Raw genomic sequence first — 15,879 nt, 5'->3', positions numbered from 1 at the left:
GATATATCATAGCCGCTAAGACATGAGCATTCACGTCACTCAGCCTCATGAACAAATACACTATAGTATACTATTATAATTTTTGCTTGTTAAAATAAATTAAAATTTTTTTATAATTTAGCCATCGTCTATAAAAGTCGTCATGATATTGGTCGCTGGAATGGACCGTATGCAACATAGATATCTTTTAAGATATCATCGATTATTAATGATTCATTCATATCAAATGTATAAATAATAACGCATATTATAACGCAATATAAATATTTATTTTTACCGGGACCGTTATAATATTTTACCATCGTGATATAATTTGGATCCCGTGACATTTGTATCAAAACTGAAACATATACCCGTTATTTCGTATTTTATTTTGTGTTAAAAACAAATCGAAATCGTTAAAAACTTTGAAACTTCTTAGAACTTATGAGATTTATATCTCACCCAATACATCCTATGGGAGGTATTTTTTGTCTCTTTATTTCGATCACCGATTCGTATTTATTTAACCGTGATCGTAAGTCTTCTGTCGGATATTCTCGATTTTCGATTTGACTGTTTTCACTTCTATCTCCGCGAATTCTCTTTCAGGTTGGAAATAATCGAAATTAACAAAAGCCATCATACTATGTTTCCCGGTCTCCAGTTAAAACAAATAACAGCGCCAGACTATCTGGTAAACAATCGTTATCTGGCGAACCGGGCATTGCTCGCGGATGATGCCGGCTGGTTAACTACTATAATATACGAGATGTAATATAAGTTAAGTTTTATTTGCATTTTCAACAAAATAATAACACATAAGTAAACATTTAGAAAAAATAATACATATATATAATGAAGAAAAGAACTTAGATACAATATTGTCTTGTGACAACACGACAGTGTTATAACTTATAATAGCTCTTATAAGCTTCAATATATAATATATATAAATATATATACATTTTCTTCTTCTTATTTTTATTAAAAAAAAAATAAAAAAATAAAACCAATATCCAAAAAAAAAACACTTATTGAACTATCTATTTGTTTTACAAATAATATGCTACAGACTTTGTAGTTTGATTTAAATTTTAAAATATCGCACGTACAATAAATTTATTGTGTACAATTCACAACAGTAAATATGTATAACCCAATAACAACTATATTAGTACACGTAAATACACTCATCTAAGAGATTTTATGAATTTTAGAGTAAAATAATTGATACAATTATATTTAGTGAACTATGTTCTAAGAGTTTTAACAAAAGTTCTCGCGTGCTCAGACTAGTTCTGTATACCACCAGGTTGGCTTGAAATCAACAGAATACAATGAAAAGGGTTCATTGTTTATTTTATGAATGCTTTCTAGAACGATAAACCCAAGAGAAACTAATTGTACGACTCGCTTCAATGACTAAACAAACTAAAATCTGCATAGAAAAAATAAACAAAACAATTCGAAAATATTGTGTATACATAGCAAAGAATCAAAACTTCTCAGTTTAAAATTGTTATCATATCATAAATCGAGAGTTGAGTAAACTATACCGGTATAATATTCATGAACGTTGTGAATAAATATGATAATTAAATAGTTCGGTAAACAGAATTTCGCTTAAATATTGTAAAACTTTAACTTATTACTAGTCTTGTCTCAGACCTAGTGAAACTATTTATTGAAATTTATTGTTAAGCAATTATAAGCCCATTTACTTTTGCTTGATAATAATTGCATGTATGGTGAGTTGCTAAAAAATATTAATACTTCAGTTATTAAAACCCATATTGTCATTTAATATTTTCATATATAACTATTGTAAATACAATTGTTTTTATAAATCATAATAATTAAAACATTGGTAAAAATGAATCAAACTAATTTTTATTGTTTATAATATTATATCATTTTCATTTTCATTTATTACCAACAACATAGGGAATTTTATATAGGAAAATGTGGCAATAATCAACAAATTTTGGGTATTTATCGTTGTTTCACAACGATAATTGAAATTAAAATAAGCAAGAAGTAAAACTAAGAAATAATAGCATTGAATCATTCACGATAATAAAACTACGTTATTCGAAGCCTCGTTGTATACACGTAATAAAATGCTTTTACTGTATGTCTTTAAACAGACTATAGCTTTTTTTTTGAAGTAAACTCTGCAATAAAATGTAGTGACTTTTTGCATCTGTTCTATATCATTCTGTTGTCAGATAACTGTTCTGTCAGTGGTAAAAACTCAAGACTCTGCGTTCAATTTTCCGCCGAAAAATATTCCTACGGGGAAAAAATAGTGAACTCACTACCCTCTTTGTATGGTGGAAACTCTGGATAGAAGCGTAAAGGAGTTGTCCTGTTTTATGAGCCCTGGGAGACCGATTTCCCGACTTTCTGGTTTTCAAAAAGAAAGGGATTGTGCGTTCACTATCCAACCCCCTTACGATTATCAGTAGACTTTTATTACATACTCGTGTGACGATAGCTTTTAAATATTATTACTTATTGTGCAGTTACCATTATAACGAGAACGACACGCGATAAAAAAAATATATATATTTACAATATCATATTTCAGACACTAGCAGACCATTGTGATTTTTATCTAACAGACGGAACAAAAAAGTAGTTCAAATGTTGTGGGCTTAATTCATTGTTTTTGTATTTTATGTATAAAATAATTGGTACTTAGATATGCTACTATTAATTTATAGTTGTTGGGTATGATACAGACTTAATATATAGTGTATATTATAGTATATATATAGTATAGCTGAGTGTCAATAAAGTTATCAATGCAATAGTAATTAGTTATATTAATTATGAATACATTAATAGGAAGATCCTAAATTAATGTAACGTTTGGAAATAAATGTTAAATAAAGTTAATGTACCACATTTATTTATAAGTGTAAAATGTATCTTAAAGATTTATTTTAACGTTATGGATATGTTTTTGGATGATAATAAAAAGAATTTTAACCACAGTTGCTTAACTAATTATATAAATTCGTGTATGTATCGATTATTAGTTTTATAATTTACATTACCCTCCCCTTCCTTTAGACTATGTTGAATTCTTGAATGTCTATTTTTGGTGCCTGATAGAACACAATGCCTTGCTAATTGGTTAAAATGTTATCCAAGAGAACCTCCCCGTAAATATATTCTGGATCCACACCGGGCTTCGTTAAACTATTTAATGTTATTATTATAATCAATACAATCGCGTGCAGGAAAACGTCATATTTAATCGTAAAAAATTAGCCAAAATTAACAACGATCACAAAAAACATAAATATACTTCAATGTGTTTTCTGTGTGACGAATAAATTTTTTTTCCGTTTTTTGGAAGCGGATATCTTGGAATTTGAATTCATTTTTGTAGACTAAAAGTGATAAAAGTGATTTTTATATGCTGGGATGCGTATCATAATATCTCATGATTTGTGTTTAATGTCACTATATTTCTAATATTGTAATAACAAATATAATAAACATAAAAGGTATGGAATGACAATAATTGATTAGTTTAAACATAATATTTCCTTTTTACACAGACGCAAAAAGCAGATATTATGATATTTTCGTGTAATGTACGTTCAAATTATTTTTGTAAAACTTGTTGTTTGTTTCGTATTTTACGCACGAGAACTCTCACTGGAGTAAAGAAAAGAAACCATTTTCTTTCGAGATTCATGGTATATTATAAACTATACAATATTTTAATATTTAATACATATATTTACCTATTATTTACCTATTATATATAATTATAAGTGTTGCCGACTAAGAATATAATAATTATAATAATAAAGGAAAAATATTAATTATAATTTTCATCTTAAAAACATTTTCAAAAAATTACTATTAATTATCTCACATTAAACCGGAATAAAAGTATTTTTTCATCGACATTCGGAACAGAAAATGGATTGCCACAAGGATCTTCATTAAGTGTAACTCTTTTCTTAATAGCTATCAACGATATTAGCAAATACATAAAAGCACCCGTGAAAACTATATTATATGCCGATGACTGCAGCCTGTATCTCTCTGGATCTAACATCAAAACTACCAGCTCACTCATGCAAAAATCAATCGACAGCATCAGCCGATGGTCCTCAGAGACAGGATTCATTTTCTCCCCCTCAAAGTGCCAATCCATTTTATTCAATCGACAGAAGAAAACCCAAATTCTCGAGATAAAAATGCAAGGAAATACCCTCCCCAACACAAAAAGCCTCCGCCTTCTAGGATTAACATTCGATCACAAACTAAACTGGAAAGAACACATTAAAAAATTGAAAGCAACGTCATCCAAAAAACTAAATATAATCAAATCTGCGAGCCATTTTAAATGGGGTGCCGACCGCAAAACACTCTTAATCCAATACAACTCTTTGATACAATCGATATTAGACTACGGATCAATCATTTACAGCCTCGCCAACCAAAATACCCTGAAAACACTCAACACCGTACAAAACGCCGGCATCAGGATGGCCATCGGAGTTTTCAAATCAAGTCCAATCGACAATATGATGTGCGAAGCTCACTGCCCACCATTGAATATCAGACAAAAGTACCTAATTACAAAGTTCGCAGCCAAAAAGATGTCTACCCCCCAAACTGGCTTAATAAGGACAATCTCAGAACCCTACCACGAACACCTCCTCAAACCGTTTTATATAAAGCTTCACGAAATCCTCGAAGAGATATCCTTCAACATCAGCAACATAAAGCCAAAAGAAACGTTCCCAACAATCCCTCCATGGAACACTAATCACGTAGAAGCCAACACCGAACTTACCAAATTCAACAAAAACAATACACCGCAAGACATCAATACGTTCTACGAAATAATAAACACCAAATTCAAAAATTTCTACCACTTCTATACAGACAACGAATGAAACCGGTTTCGCCATTACCCACAGGGATGAAAATAGTCTTCACAAATTAGACCCTCTTTCCAGCATATACTCAGCAGAAACATTCGCCATACTTGAAGCCACATTAACCGCACTCTCCTCTAACCATGTTAAAGTTCTCATCTTAAGTGACTCTATGAGCGCGGTCACCTCAATAACCAACGTACATACAAATTGCAACCTCGCCCAAAGCATTCAAAACATAATCCTCTCAACCGACAAATCCATCAAACTCATGTGGGTTCCATCTCACATCGGCATCCCCGGTAATGAACTCGCTGACGAACTGGTGATGAAAGCTGCTAGCTCCCCGGACACCAAAATATACCCGCATGTAACATACGATGATGTAATACGCGTCCTCAAAACGAAATTATACACCCTCTGACAGAATCAATGGGAAAAACAATCCAACCAAAACAATAAACTCAGACAAATAAAACCATCAACCAAAAAATGGCCGGACCCTCCAGTCAAGCTTACACGACATGAAGAGACCATGATCGCCAGAGTACGCATCGGACATACCAGAATCGCCCATTCCTATCTTATGCGTAGAGAGCTCAAACCCAGGTGTGAAACATGCAACTGCGAACTCACCGTTAAACATATATTCCTAGAATGCCCCAATTACCATAACGCTAGATCAAAAGCAAAAATAAACACCTCCTCACCCAAAGACGCACTCGGACCAGGACAAGAAAAAAACATAGTAAACTTCATCAAGATGGCCGACCTTATAACCAACATATAAGACAAGAACCAAAGACAGCACATCACAACTATCAAATCTCCATTATATTATAAATTAAACATGTAAACCATTGTAGGCTAATAAACATTTGTATTTGAAGCCAGTGGCGTAGCCAGAGGGGGGGGGGGCCACAGGGGCCATGCCCCCCCCCCCCCCCCATTGACCGTATCATATAATACATAATAATAATATGTAAATTAATTAATTTTGGCTATATTATACTGGGTTGGAGTTACAATAAAAAAAATATATATATATTGTTTTGTTGAAATGATTCTACTGATATAATGATACTATTGTTCTATGTCGATACCATACCGGGGCAACCCGTCGATACCTTTATAAGCCCCAACCACGGTAGAAGTTTATAACAGCAAATTAGAGAGATTACAAAACACAAAGATAACGACGGACGTTAGAATGTTAGATTCGTATACCTTGCCGGTCAAACGTTAAGTAAAGTATTAGAAATGGCTAGTTCAAATTTAAAACGGAAATTATTTTCAATTTTAATAATTCTAATAACTCTAAAAAACAGAAACAAGATGATGTGAGTTCCAATGATTCAATTCTAATTTCGGTAAGAAAATAAATGTGGTACCTTAATACTGTTTACATTTGTTATTATTATTTTTTTTAATATTGGTAATTGGTTTTTGTTTAAATAATAGGATATAAGTTCATCAAATAACAATGAATTTTAATGTTATTTGAAATATATTGAATTTTAATGTTATTTATTAAATTTTTTTTGCCCCCCCCCCCCTGTGAAAATCCTGGCTACGCTACTGTTTGAAGCCTTTAATTAATAATAAAAAAAAAAAAGTATTTTCTTGTACATTTGAATAACAATATTTTTATGTAATGTTTTATTTTTGTAGATGATCCAACGATTTGTTTTATAAAGTACAATATTTTGAAACTGGGATTCTACTATAGAGTTGAAATTGATTTTGAATTCATTAAAAATTGATATAACATCTAGAAACGATAGAAAATATATAATTTAATTATTGAAAACAGTACTAATGTAGTAATGTTTAATAATCAATTGTAAATTAAAATATTGTATGTAAAACACGATATATATATTATTGTATAAAAATTACTACATTTGGCAGAATTTATGGGAAATATGTGTTTGTGTATATTTTTAGGGTGTTGAAAAAGATGTTAGTACTCTTAATGTCCAGGATGGAGGCCTTTAAGAATGGATTTACGTAATTTATTCGTGTAGAAATCGAGCCAGAATATCGTATATGAACTGAAAAAATATAAATAAAAGCGAAACTACAAAATATTTATGTCATTCTCAGTGCGTATATCACTTGATAGTCTTTTTGAGATATATTTATATGCGAATACACCGGAAAGATAAGAAGACGATATGTATATATTTTACCCTTTGCTCTTTTTCTTTGGCAACAACTCGTACAGACGCCTAGTGTACAGAATGACATCGTTGTATATAGATGGCATTGTTTTATTTTCTTTATCACTAAAATATAAGAGTATAAACATTGTAAACACTGCGGTAATACAGAGCGTAAATTAAAATAAATGATTTATTTGACAATGATATTGTAGGTTATTTAGATCTATATAATAAGAACAACTACAACTGCAATGAATATTTTATTATAATACATTTTTAATGTAACTTCACGTATAATCAAGTTCTGATTTATCACCGAATGTGTATTTTTTTTTTATAATATATTGATGGACTCTAGCCACTATATTGGTACTGAAATTTATTTCTATAAAATTTTGTTTCTGTAGGTACATATCAATAATCAGCATCTATCGAGGAAAACAAGACGTAGGTAGTATAAAAATTAGAATATTATTATATTTTATTGACACAGAATAGATCACAATGCTTGCTTATTGCTCACACCTATTTTTCCCTTTTATAATAAATTAATTAAAATTCTGGTTTGGAATTTTTAAATTTACTCAAACCTCTTTTTTTCTAATTCTTGCATTTTTCAATAGTATTTAATGAGTCATGTGGTGATGCAAACAGATTTTTTTAATGAGAACCTCTCTTTTTTACTTAGTGAATAATTATTTTGAAAATGTTGATATAAAACTTAAATAAACATTTGAACGAGTTGTTTCTTAATCTGTGACGTGCCCTGAAATTTTAAACGAGGAGGGTATAACACTTTTAAACTTTCCCACACTATTTTAAGTTACAAAAATCTTTATGATAATAGTCCTTAAAAAATTGCTTGGCAAAAATCTAAAATAGAATTAACATTATATCTAGTATTTATTATACTTTGACCATTATAACAAATTATTTTTGTTAATAAATTATATCAATCACTAGAAAATCATGGAACATTTACTTATCCTAAGTAAATGAAGTTAAATAACTCGAAAAAAAGTTGTTCATATTTTAATTTAAATACATCAACATTTTCAAGAAAATTATCCGCTAAATAACTTATAGTAGAAAAATGAGTTCTCACTTGAAAAACAGAAGTTTGTATCTCTACAGGACACTTCTCATGTAGAACAATAAATATCAATAATTTTAAAATAACCTCTAAGTGTATTTAGGAATTCTAAAAATCAGATTTTGAATATATTATTGAAAAAAAAGAGAATCGCTTTGTATAACTTTGCAAATAAACTGATGTTTTAATTCTTCACTGAAGCAACAAACAAATCCAATGATTTTTGATTTTAATTGTTGAGTTATTTTATTTTATAGTAAACATGTGACCTAGCACTGGCTATAAATACCATATTCATGCTTTTAAACTTAAATTAATACAATTATGTCCACATTGTTTACATTTAAAATCAAAATTCAGAAAAAGATAAATTTATAAATTGGTATTATCTATAGTATTAGAATAAAGTTTCTTGTATGTTATTCTTATTTATTTAGACGCATTGTATTAAAAACATAATTGTGACAGAATAAAAATTATTATTTCTTATATTACAAATTCACAACTCATGAAAAATAATAATTTAAAAAAAATACGGATATTCTGAATAATATTGCCATCAATAACCATATTATTATTAAGTAGCTTTCGTACGTATTGTATTAAAATTGCATATCCAACGCGCCGTTTTATAAATATATAAATATATTATTTTCTAATAATAGCCTTAATTCTTATTTTATTGTGATGGCATTTTCTGGATGAAATTCGTGGTTAAATTATGTTAAACTTTTGAAAAAAGGTGAACTTTAAATATTAAACATTACATACCTTATGTACTCCAACTTTTATGAATAACATGTTTTTTTAAATGGGTACAGATTTGAAAATGATGAGATAGTAAAACAATATATAAAATATTTAAATAAATATCTTAATAAATTCATTTGCTTTTTAAAATTATATATAAGTGGCGCGGAAAGTATCATTTATTTAGGTATAGTTTTAGTTTTGGCTTAACGACATTACATACAACTTAAAGTAAATTGAGTTCCTTATTTTATTGCCCTAAACAACAGTATAGAATGAAACATATTTTGGATTTAGGTGACTATTCCTGCAGTTGTATACGACCATATATATATATATCTGCCTTCCTATCAGTAATTTATATATGCTTTGCATATTCTATCATTAAAATTAATTCTTTGCTAACACCATTTTGGTTTTGCATATATCAAATTAATTTACATAAGATACTCCCATAAAAACCATGAGTTTAGAACCAGACCAGTAAAGTCTCAACACTATCGAAGAAGAACGAAGGAGAACATTAAATTTCATTCTGTTTGGTAATGTCTTCGAAATAGGGTTTGGTGGATGTCGGCAGTGGAGGGTCGTAATTGAACCGCGGTTGGTTATTTCGTACCCCATAAATATTCGCGTTTTATCTAGCACAGGAGCTAAAAAAAAATGTGTGAAAGAGAGAGAAAAAATGGCAATATATTCTTTTATTTTTTTTTTCACAAGAACCGTGCAGATAAATTGTGCAAACGAGAATTTAAATACTGGTATCGGCCATGACGGAGGTATCCACTTTCAGACCCTATACACATAAAACATTTGTGGAATGCACCAATTTAAACACTCTTGGCGCTCACAAAAGTTCATAGTAACTGCATATGAAAGATGGTTGAAATCCTTATGGATGAAACTCTTGGGACATAATTATACGAGTAATCTACCTACCTAGACAAAGTTTACATATAAAATAACTGTAATCATCGTGGTGTTTAATCATCGTTACGAAAGTGTTAATGAAACAAAAATATCATATAGTACCTATATAGGTATAATAGGTATATGCATTTTTTATAAAGCTTAATTATAGCGTTGCGCTATTAATATTATAATATGGCTTAAATAATAATTAAAAAACATAATAAAAAAAAGTTGATGATCCAAGTACATAATTTTATAAAGATCCTTTGCTTAAAAATATAACATCTATACAATGATATAAAATAACGATTTGGTGAAAAAAGTATACGTACGAGTATGTACGAGTATAGCATAGGAAAATATAGCCAATATTATAAGCGTGGTAATTGAAAGAGATCTTGGAGCACCACAAACCCTACAAAAAACTCCTTAATTCGATATTATTATGTTAAAGAAATTTTAGTTAATTAATTAAAATTATATTGTGTGCTAGTTTTATGTGTGTAAATACATATATTTATTTTTTTGTAAAATTAATTAATTTGAGCTTGTTCCAGTAAATCGTTTAAACCATGACTTGTTTCGCGTTAAAATAAACGATTAAATATTTTAAAATATTATAATATTATGTAAGTAATCGTAAACTATTGACAAAACAAAAATTTAACATAATTCTAACACTTCATATAAAAACAGTACAACATGTTAAAGTGTACTTTTAAAATAAATATATTTTTTTTAAGTTTTCATAAGACTTTCGTCTTTTAGTAGTAGTCTTAAAAATGTTAATGGCTAAAATATCATTGTTAATATTATATCTATATGTTCTTAATATATAAACAAGTTAAGATAATTAAATCTTATTTAACCAGTCGTGGTAGTACCCATGAAATTTTCTCTTTACGATTGGAGGTTTCAAAAGTTTATATTCACATGAAAAAAAATGATACTAGTTATCAACAACAATATTATCTTAATGCTATTAAGAAACATAGATTTAAATTGTCTACCAACATTTCGAACAAATACCTTATATACTTATCTTTTATCTATATATATGTACCGTATATATTGTATATAAAATGATCTTGAAAATTATAAATGATAAAATATTATAGAATATTGTATCTAAAATATTTTATAATTTTTCATTGTTATAATAATATATTATATATATATAAACTAAATTATTCTAAACTTTATATATTTCATATTATCATTATAATGATATTTTCAAAATTTTAAGTTACCTTAGATGTGCTGAAAATAAATATTTTTTGTGATTAAATTGAGACTACCTACTCTTATGGTAGAATCAGAAGAAACTAAAAATTAATAATAATTATTATTTTTTATTTTTTGATAATTGTCACGAAATAGAAGAATTGTTATTATAATATAATATCAAGTGAAATTTGTCAAAGTATATATATTTTTTTTTTATTAAATTAAATATACCCTCGACTACATAGGCCATTGGGTTACAACATTTTTATTTCAAAGTATATTATTTTATACCTAATCAATAAACTGTTTTATAATTCATTGATAAAAACAAGCTATGTATTTTATTATATTTGAATTTTATACAATCGTTATTATTTAAAGGTATATTGTCGAGCAACTTAAAAACAAAGAAGAACTGTATTTTAAAAAGAATTTGGTACAAAAAAATATTCGGAATCAAAGATTCTCAAATACAGCAACTAGCAGAAGAAACAATCGAAGAACACCATAACTTTTGTTTTATCATTGTCGATGACCCATTCAATATTGCTTTGAGTAAAAAAAAAGTAATAATAACGAAAAAAAGCAAAAAAGATCTTTCCTCAACCATCGTAAAAGCAATGTACTACGAACAAATTGAAAATAGTAATCCAAAGTTTTACCATTGTTAAAGTTCAGCTTTCAAAAGCATTTTTTCTTTGTTATCATGTAACATTCATGATTCTCCATGCAATTATTCTATGTAATTACATTATTATTACTGTAATATTAAAATTTTTGTAAAATCAATAAACATTCAATTTAAATGCCTATTAATAATAAGTGTATAAATCTTGACATTAGTTCTAAAAATTACTCGAAGTTAAAATTGTCGAGATCCTACAATATAAAATTATTATAACATCTATTTGACGAGATAAAATATTATTTATTTATACAAACTGCAATTGTAACTGTCATGAATAAAATATTGTGAATTGAACGTTTAATATGAATATTTGTTATCAATTATCATAATATATTATTACTACCTAAGTTCCGAAATCACTAATTTGTCAATTTAATCATGACAATGCTGGTCCAGTGTTTCAAATTTTAACTGTTTACAAATTTGTTTACTTAGTATTTATACTCGTATAGTTTCGTTGATATACAATATTAATAATTCAGAAACGTATCATATGAATAATTGAATAATTTAATTTTAAATCAATTCCTATCGAAAATCATACCATTTCTGATTAAAAATATTGTATTATCTGCTGTTAAGAAATAGTATGCAAAAAGTAGATTTTTAAATATCGTTGTTTTTTTATTAACAACATTGTAATTCTTACATAGGCATACCTAAGTTTTTCTATTGAGATTATCATTGGGATATGAGATATCATACACCCTTCAAACTCCACGAGCTATAATTAGTATGAATAACGATCTTAGAAAAACTGTTAGTGGTAGGTATGTATTTGAGTTAAAAATATTATTATCAGATTTTTAATGGTTAGATATATTTTTTTCTTTCTCGTTTAATAATTGTATTATGCTTTTCAATATAACGTTTATGGCATAGGTTAACATATTTAATTTCATAAATTATTGAATTCAAAATCATTCAGTATTTTAATCTTTTGATTTATAATGTTATCTTTGTATGCAATTTTTTCATGAAATATTCGTTATTTAAATTCAACTCAGTATTAACATAGTTATGATATTATAAAATATAAGTTACAATTTAAAAATGAATCGATGAAAATTGGTTAGATTTCAATCAATAATGATAAGTAATTTGGAAATTTTAAATATTAGTTTAATATTTCGTAAAAATAATGACGCAACTGATAACATTTTAAATTTGGCACAGTTCATCGTCAATGATAATATAAATTATCAAATGTTTTAAGTTACGGATGGAAATAATATAAATTTATACTACAGCTATAATAGGTAGATATATAATTTTAGAACTCAACAAAAGTCGAGACGTGTGTCACTGATGAACCCTTGTGTTAATGGCCATCCCACAGACATGATTACTGTCGAATCGACTAAATAATAAATTGACCTGCCTCCCCCAGCGCACATCCTTTAACAGTAAGTTAACGTCTCCGGTCGACACATTTGTCTTTTTTCCTATATCAACAATTTATAGTTTGAAAATCGATCGTCTAACGCGGGAAATAATAACAGAGAAGATGTGACCAGGACGACGACCGTGCAGGTGACACGAACCGAGCTCCGGTCAAAAGTCTTTCTCGAAACGTGGCGGACTATGATGATGAATGACGACAGGTTTGGCTATTCAGCGCTTGTAGACAAAAAATCTATTATACGTGCGACCTTTGTTCGGGGATAATGTTACTAGAGAATTATACTTATGCCCTCCTTATTCTCCTATAAGTACTCATCCAAAAATGAGTTCAATCAGCTCAAAAACGTCCAAGCGAAATCTTTGTAGTTACTTTTGTGTAACACCTCGACGTCCTTTATTTCTTGTTTCTCTCATTTATAAGTATTTACCAGATATTTGTTTCGAGAAAACAAAATAACTTGCTACACAAGCTTAATATTATTTTGTCATATCCACATAAATTAATATCAAAGTCAAATTTAATTTAGTTTATTAGTCATTACTCATTACTTATAAGAAATATCGAGAATTTTTATAATATTTCAACTGGTTGTACGAGCAAGTTATAATTATTAGACGATTTCAAGTATGCAGGAATTCGTTTTGATGAAAAATAAAAATATTTAAAAATATAATAATACAGTGGACGCCGGTTATAAGACTCACTTTGAGACTAGTACAAAGTGAGTGTTGAAAGTTATAACCAAATGAGGTGAAGTGAAAAAAAAAACACAAAATGCTTATTAATATTATTCATTATTATATTATCTTATTACATATCTAGCATTATCTTAAACTACTTTAATATAATATACATATTATATGTACATTATATTACATCACTTATTAGTGAATAAATTAAAAATATTATTATTAAAGATTGTAAGCATGAATCAAAACCAGTATTTATCAACAAAAATATATTATTTTTGAAAACACTTTTTTTTCTAAATTTTAACCAAAAATTGAAAAATGTTTATTTTCTACCATATATATATTTTTTTTTTTTACGAAATTTGAGAATTATAAACGATGTGATGAGTCATCTTACAGAATTTTGTATAATATATTTGGATACGTCCGGACTGTTTCAGACAATTTTGAGTCTATTAAGCGACTGAAGGACTGAACTTTATACCGTGAGTCTTATAAGCGGAATACATTGCATATGTAACAAAACAATTTTTGAAAGTTTGTTAGTCATTTGCTTGTATTAGTAATTCAAGTTATATTTTCAACTTTGATTTATGATCAAATTGAATGACTTGTTTAATATTTTAGTATATGACTAGAGTAGATAATATGATTTTCGTAGTATAGGGGTTGTTTTTATTTCTTAAAATGTAAGCTACATAGTCGTCTTGAATATTAAATTCAGATATATACTGATGAATAGAAACTGAAAACTAAATGATAAATAAATAACTCATATATCAATGTGAAGATAGTAAGCTATGCAGTTTAAATGACAAGAACACTAATATTAAATTATTAAATTACTATATTAGTACTCACCTAACCAGTACACCAGGCTGTATAAGTATACGATAAGACCAATAAAATAATTAATGTGGAATTATTCATCTTCGAGACGCCATTAGTAACTCTCGAAAATAGCTGGTACTTAGTTTATTACTTAATAACCATTATTAATCTTAATATTTTTGCAGTCCTACATAATTACCATCGTTGTACAATCGTGTTTAATAAAGTTTTGGGAATGCAAACAATGTATAAGTGCGTATTGTAATATTGAATATTATTAAAATACACAAAACCAAATCGTTGTTTAAATTATATTTTCAGCATAATATATTAGATACATATGGGAATATCGTATTGTATTATATTATACACCCTCCGTTTAAACGTCATCGGGTTGGGAAAAAATATTGTTATTTTTATCATTCCAGGGGCTGTGATGCAAACGTGCGTTTATAAACCCTCATACCTATGTGGATTATTTGGAATTCAAAACTTCGTTTAGGCCGTAAGAGAAGCGCATATTATTATATACCAACTCGCGTCGTAACCCAATGGTCGTCTGGTGGCTGTCGTCTAAATAGGGATAGGAGAAAAGCTATAAGAGTGCACACTGCACACGCGTGATGTTTTTGGATGTGTGTGTGTTTTTCATCCCTTTCTATACAACCGAGCCGACGACCGAACCCGTTACCGTAATGGCCGATGCAAATTCGCTTGCCTAGCGAATTCGTCTGACTAACAGATGTGCTACGATAAATCTGCATGCACACAGCGTGGACACAAAGGATGAGATATAAAAACACCACACGAGGTTAAACATGAAGGATATTACGTTTTTGATGATTCAAAAGTAAAAAAAGTATTTTTTTTCCTAATACGTATCCGATATAGTCTATGACGTATAATGTAGTATATACAATGCATACACACCGTAGCCCCCCTATGTGATTATTGAGTGTTGTCGTACATTTTTTTTAGTCAATATAATGTGGTTTCTATACCGTTTTATTTTCCCTTCGAAAAAAATGGATGTGTGTACACTAACTCCACATTATGTGACATGATGTACGATCGTTTATAAGAACAGACCTTTGATATTAATTTATAGCTATCTGAAAGGCCCGCAATGTGACTATAATGGGGGCACAATAACCCGTTGCACTGGTCTCTCGCCCCATTACGTGGTTATTGGTGAACTGCAGCTATATTTTTCAATCGGCACTC

The 15,879-nt window shown here is 28.7% G+C and overlaps 1 pseudogene; it reads left to right on the top strand.

The window, feature by feature from the left end:
• Positions 1 to 4,535: 4,535 nt before the first annotated feature.
• Positions 4,536 to 5,682, top strand: LOC149057770 (uncharacterized; annotated as a pseudogene).
• Positions 5,683 to 15,879: the final 10,197 nt, after the last annotated feature.

Source organism: Diuraphis noxia, unplaced genomic scaffold, assembly GCF_037042655.1.
Source record: "Diuraphis noxia isolate RWA-SAM2 unplaced genomic scaffold, SU_Dnox_SAM2 contig0003, whole genome shotgun sequence".
Classification (NCBI taxonomy): Eukaryota; Metazoa; Arthropoda; class Insecta; order Hemiptera; family Aphididae; genus Diuraphis; species Diuraphis noxia.
Note: the sequence above shows the minus strand (reverse complement) of the source record. Positions and strands in the feature narration are given on the sequence as shown.